Genomic DNA, 6763 nt, shown 5'->3' with positions numbered 1-6763 from the left:
CGACAAACTCCCCTTTGGGCTAAGTCATCGGTGGCCCCGATGTCACCTTGTGACATCCAACGGCCACCGTCATTGCAAAACAAAACTGTCCCAAACAGGGAGAAGAGCGCTCAAACCAACACAGGCACACAAGGCTTCTGTCCACCTACCTAATTAGGGTAGCGCGCACCCATAACCTTCCCTAGTTGGAAGCACCAGCGAGAGGCACGACAATAGACCTAGTTAGGAGCCCCCATAAAGCAAGTGTGGCTGCAATGGTCAGTTCAATTTCGATGGCACTATGACTCATCCAACAGGTGTTCAAGTTCGATTAATGTTCGGTTTAACTTGAATGTAATGAGCTGAGTCATAATATCATGAAAAATCAATGCATATGAGCATTATATCAACATGAGCATGGATGAACAACATCAGTATTTAACATATCAGCAACAACAAATCATTTACCCTACTGGATGGACCTAAGCATGGCATAGCAATGATCACAAATAACACAATAACAACACTACATAAGAACATAGCATGACCACTAGCATCAGAAATATTTACCATAAAATAACATGATAATAATACTAACAAGTAACTATTAAACAACCAAAGCAAAATGACCATATCATAAGGATAAGCATGGATTCACGAGCATATATAAAGCATTCACAAAATTCTAACCGGTACACAATATTTAAATATTCAAGTTGAAAAACATGGCTACTACAAATCCATCATGAAAATGGTTGTCGTGGCTTGCCTGGAAATGAAGAGGTCAACCGAAAGAAGTGCAGAAGGATCGCTGAAAGATTCGCCAAAAATAGTTCTCTCCCAAAGGGGGCTGTTTACGGGCAAGGGAGAAGTGGTCATTTCATTGTGTGAAAACATTACAAAAATGATACCAACATGACAGGCTCGACGAGATGAAGAAATGGGCTTTGGAATCACCTCATTTGGAGTTGGGGTTGAAAAGATATAGAAGTTTGACTGCCAGGGGCCTATCTGCAAATAAAATATTCACAACAGAGTCCCTGGCAGCTCGGCGGGTCGAGCACTGCAGCAGAATATGCTTTCCCACGGGGAAAGCATAAAGCGCAGAATGCGCTTCCACTTATCCAGCATGGCAGTGGGAGGCCGGGCACCTAGGTCACTGACATGTGGGCCCCACCTCTAGCTCTCTCTCCTCCCTCTCCTCCTTCTTCCCCGACACAGGCGCAGAGCATAGAGAGGGGTCGCCAGCGCCGGCGTGATTCCGGCTAACTCCGGCCACCATTCGAGGTGTTGCAGCCACCAGAGAGTTCAGGAGGCTGCCGCACATCCGCTCCGGGGACGCACGAATGCCGGAGATGACCGAAGCGATGGCGGGTGGAAGGGCTGCGGACAAGGCCATCAGCTGTGGTGGTGGACGGTGATGCAGTCGCTCCGGAGGGAAAATGTGGAGGTGGGGAGGACCAGTGGGTCGAAGGGGTGACTTTGGTGGTGGTGGAAGAAAGAATGGAAGCGCAGCTCGCCGGGATCGGGAAGAACAGAGGTGGCGGTCATGGTGATAGTGAGAGGTGAGGAGGGGATCTCCGGCTCGGGGAAGAGGCTAGGCAGGACCAAAGAAGGGTAGTGGAGCTGCTAGTGAGGTCGAGGGAGCTCGGGTGGGCTTATATAGCCGGGGCGACGCGGATGGGCGAGCATGGCCGGGGGACGCGTCGCCGGAGCCATGGACACATGGGCACGCGAGCTTGCTCGATGGTAGGTGACGAGAGGGTACAGGGGGGATCACGGGGCAGAGGAGGCCAAGGGGCACGGGGAGGAAGGCGCCAGAGGAGGAAGACGATGGCCGGCTACAACTCGTTCATGGGCGCGCGGCGACGAGGGCCAGTGAGCGAGCTGTCGGAGGGGGAGAGGGGTCCAGGGAGAAGAGGACGACGAGGCGAAGCTGCTAGACATGCCTGTGCACGCTGAGATGCCGAGCAGGGAAGGGCCCGAAGCAAAATGATGCTCTGGGCGCGTCTACTGCACGCCAAAACGGTGGTCACCGCGTAGACTGGCATGAAGAGGACTCGATAGGCAGGCAAACGTTGTCTCTGGTGGAATCCCTCCAAGGTAGGTTACAACACAGGTCATAGCTCGATTAAAGACGATGTGTTTAGATGGGAAGTGACCTCTGAAGTTTGTTGTTGTAAAATGTTGCATGAAACTGTGATCAACAGGGAAGTGATAATGGAGAGAGCTCATGTCTGGGAGTTTTAGGGTGAGAAGGACTATAGTCCTGTTAATTATGATATCATTTGGACAAGTGTTTAGCATAGTTGCTTTGCAACTGCCAAATCTGGTCTGGAATCAAGATCATGAAGGGGCACTCACATAGTGTATCCACCTGAGCTGAAATTTTGCAAGGCTAGATGATTTGGACATACAATGATGATGTAAAAATTTCATACCAAATGGACTTGCCAAAATGGTACTTCCTTCACAGCTATCCTCTCTGCACAGAAACTTGAGAAAATTCTAGAGAAATATTGGCTTGATGAATTTATCCCAAATTTGGTGGAGAGAGGTCTTATGTCCATGAGAATGCTCTGGTAAATTTTCAGAAATAATGAAGCAATATTAAATATACTTGCTTCACATCTTGAATAATATTGTCAGAACTAAAGATTTGGTGTTCTGCTCACATAGATGATTGGATGGAGCTGAAAATTGGAGGAGTGTGATTATATGAGCACATGAAGGAGTGTGCAAAATTTCAACTCATTATGATAACCCTAGCTAGTACTTCCTTCACAATGCCGTCTGTTTGACAAAAACTCTGAAAACTTGCTGAGGAAGATTAGCTAGGCCAATGAATCTGAATTTTTGCATGGAGCAACGATTTGGATGATATGACATGTCCAAAAAGTTTGGGAGCAATCAAGAAAGGATGGGTGGCACTTCCTTCACAACAAGCCACACTAGACAGAATTGATGAATGAATATTTGGGAATTATTTTTGGGCTAGGACAGGAGGGTTTGGGCATATTTGAGCAATATATGACCCAAATAAATTATAAGAATTATTTGGGAATTTTGTGGAAGACAGAAATATAGGTTGCTTCACAACCTAGGGCAAATAGGGTTATTCCTTTAATAGAAAAAAGAATATTCCCAATAAAAATAATATTGGGGTTGGGCTAAGATGAAAATGACAAGGTCTTGAGATGGTTTTGAGGATGACAAGCCACTTGGGAGAGGAATCAAAGGTGATCTCCTCAGGTTTCAAGACCACTAAGCCACAGAAAATCAAATAAAAACCAAAATCCAAATAAATCAAAAGAAAAAGAAATGGGAAAAATCCAGGGTGTTATAGTTACCGACTCCGAGTTTCAACGGAAGAAGATGAGTCGATGTAGATCGTACTTGGAGTCCCTCGAACCGTAGATGAATAATCATGCGAACCGCCCACGAACAGTCCCTCAAACGAAACACCAAAAGCACGGCATCTCTATGAGTTGCAAGCGTAGGTCTTCACGATCCGTCAGCGCTTCGCCGTCCAGAGCTAATCATCGTCGGAGAATTAGAGGGTTGAGATTAGAACCACACAAGCTTCTAATTATGAGGATTACAGGATCTAGGTCAACCTCTAATTGATCAACTAGGACCACTAGAACGAATATTTGTAAGTATTAGCAGTTGAGTTGTCAATTCAACCACAACTGGAGATTAAATATCTGCAGCAAAGTGATCAGTAGCACAGTAGTATGATAGTTTTGATAGAAGTGGTGATGGTAACGATAGTAACGGTAACAATAGCAGTTGTAACAGTAGCAATAGCAATAACTTAGCAAGAATAATATGTGGAAAGCTCGTCGGCATTAGATCGGTGATAACATTGGATAATATTCATCAAATAACTGAAGGAAATATGCCCTAGAGGCAATAATAAAGTTGTTATTTTATATTTCCTTATTCATGATAAAGGTTTATTATTCATGCTAGAATTGTATTGATCGGAAACCTTAATACATGTGTGAATACATAAACAAACAACGTGTACCTAGTGAGCCTCTACTATACTAGCTCGCTGGTCAAAGATGGTTAAGGTTTCCTAACCATGGACATGAGTTGTCATTTGATAACGGGATCACATCACTAGGAGAATGATGTGATGGACAAGACCCACCTGTTAGCTTAGTATAATGATCGTTAAGATTTATTGTTATTGCTTTCTTCATGCCAAATACACATTCCTTCGACTATGAGATTATGCAACTCCCGGATACTGGAGGAATGCCTTGTGTGCTATCAAACATCACAACGTAACTGGGTGATCATAAAGATGCTCTATAGGTATCTCCGAAGGTGTTTGTTGAGTTGACATAGATCAAGATTAGGATTTGTCACTCCGAGTATCAAAGAGGTATCTCTGGGCCCTCTCGGTAATACACATCATAAGCTTGCAAGCAAACGACTAAGGAGTTAGTCACGAGGTGATGTATTACGAAACAAGTAAAGAGACTTGCCGGTAGTCCTGGCCATCTCCGGCCCGGCCCTGTCGGCCCACCCAGGCCCAGCCCTAAAATCCAGGGCCTAGGCCCGATGGGCTTGCCCGTGGGTCAGGCTTGGGCCTGATTTTTGAGCCCACTAACAAGGCCTGGACGGGCTTGGGCTTGGCATATTAGCATTTTAAGAAAGAGGCCCGACCCACGGCCCTAAGCCCTAAGGGTTTTTTAGGGCTTTTTACCAGACGGGTCGGGCTTGGGCTTGAAAAGTAGGCCCAATGGTAGGGCCTGGGAGGGCCTGGGCCTCAGTTTTTTGCCGTGGGCTTTTTAAGGCCCGACCCAAGCCCGGCCCGGCCCATGGCCAAGTATACTTGCCGGTAACGAGATTGAACTAGGTATGAATATACCGACGATCGAATCTCGAGCAAGTAACATACCGATGGACAAAGGGAATTACTTATGTTGTCATAATGATTCGACCGATAAAGATATTCGTAGAACATGTAGGAGCCAATATGAGCATCCAGGTTCCGTTATTTTTTATTGAACAGAGAGGTGTCTCGGTCATGTCTACATAGTTCTCGAACCCGCAGGGTCCGCACGCTTAACGTTCGATGGCGACATAGTATTATATGAGTTATGTGATTTCGTGACCGAATGTTGTTCGGAGTCTCGTATGAGATCACGGACATGACGAAGAGTCTCGAAATGGTCGAGAGGTCAAGATTGATTTATAGGACGATGGTATTCGGACACTGGAAGTGTTCTGGAGGGTACCGGGTACATATCGGGTCACCGAAAGGGGTTCCGGGCACCCCCCGCAAAAGATATGGGCCTTGTGGGCCAAGAGGGGAAACGCACCAACCACAAGGGGCTGGTGCGCCCCCCATATGGGCCGAACCAGGAGAGGAAGGAAAGAGGAGAAGGGAAAGGAAAGGGGGAATTTGGTCTCCCCCTTCCTTCCCTCCTCCCTCCTCTTTCCTTCCCCCTCCGGCAAATATGGCAGGGAGCGCGGCCCAGGGGAGACCCCAAGTAGGATTCGACCTACGTGGGCGCCTCCTGGCAGCCTCCCCTCTCCCTCCCACCTATATATATGTGGGGGGCGCCCTAGCACACACCAGATCAATTGTTAGCCGTGTGCGGTGCCCCCCTCCACCGTTTACACCGTCGGTCATATTTTCATAGTGCTTAGGCGAAGCCCTGTGAGGATCACTTCACCATCACCGTCACCATGTCGTCATGCTGACAGAACTCATCTACTACCTCGACGACTTGCTAGATCAAGAAGGCGAGGGGCATCACCGAGCTGGACGTGTGCAGAACATGGAGGTGTCGTACGTTCGGTACTTGATCGGTTGACGTGAGAAAAAGTTCGATTACATGAACCGCATTGTGAAACGCTTCCTCTTACGGTCTACGAGGGTACGTAGACACACTCTCCCCCTCGTTGCTATGCATATCCGTGGATAGATCATTGCGTGTGCATAGAATTTTGTTTTGTTTTCCATGTAACGATTCCCAACAATGATAGTCATAACCTAGGGCGACACAGAACTAGCTCGAGCTCATAAATATAATGTAGGCATGTATTCCGTAAATAGTCATACGTGCTTATGGAAAAGAACTTGCATGACATCTTTTGTCCTACCATCCCGTGGCAGCGAGGTCTATAACGAAACTAAGGAATATTAAGGCATCTTTTTAATAGAGAACAGGAACAAAGCATTAACACATAGTGAATACATGAACTCCTCAAACTACGGTAATCACCAGAAAGAATTACAATTATTATCACCTTGGGGTACGTGGATCATAACACGTAGCAGGTGCATATAACTTGCAAGATCGGATCACGGACATAGATATAATGGTGAAAATATAAACGGTTCAGATCTGAAATCATGGCACTCGGACCCTAGTGACAAGCATTAAGCATAGCAACGTTATAGCAACATCAATCTCAGAATATAGTGGATACTAAGGATCAAGCCCTAACAAAACTAACTTGATTACATGATGAATCTCATCCAACCCACCACAGTCCAGCAAGCCTACTAAGGAATTACTCACTCCCGGCGGCGAGCATCATGAAATTGGTGATGAAGGATGGTTGATGATGACGAAGATCGAAGATCCCCTCTCCGGAGCCCCGAACGGGCTCCAGATCTGGCCTCCCGATGAAGAACAGGAGGTGGCGGTGGCTCCATATCGTAAAATGCGATGAAACTTCCTCTCCTATTTTTTCTGGAAAAATAGGATTTTATAGCGTCGGAATTAGGGTCAGCGAAGCCTCGTGGGCCCCACTA

Source organism: Triticum dicoccoides, chromosome 5B, assembly GCF_002162155.2.
Source record: "Triticum dicoccoides isolate Atlit2015 ecotype Zavitan chromosome 5B, WEW_v2.0, whole genome shotgun sequence".
Taxonomy (NCBI): domain Eukaryota; kingdom Viridiplantae; phylum Streptophyta; class Magnoliopsida; order Poales; family Poaceae; genus Triticum; species Triticum dicoccoides.
Note: the sequence above shows the minus strand (reverse complement) of the source record.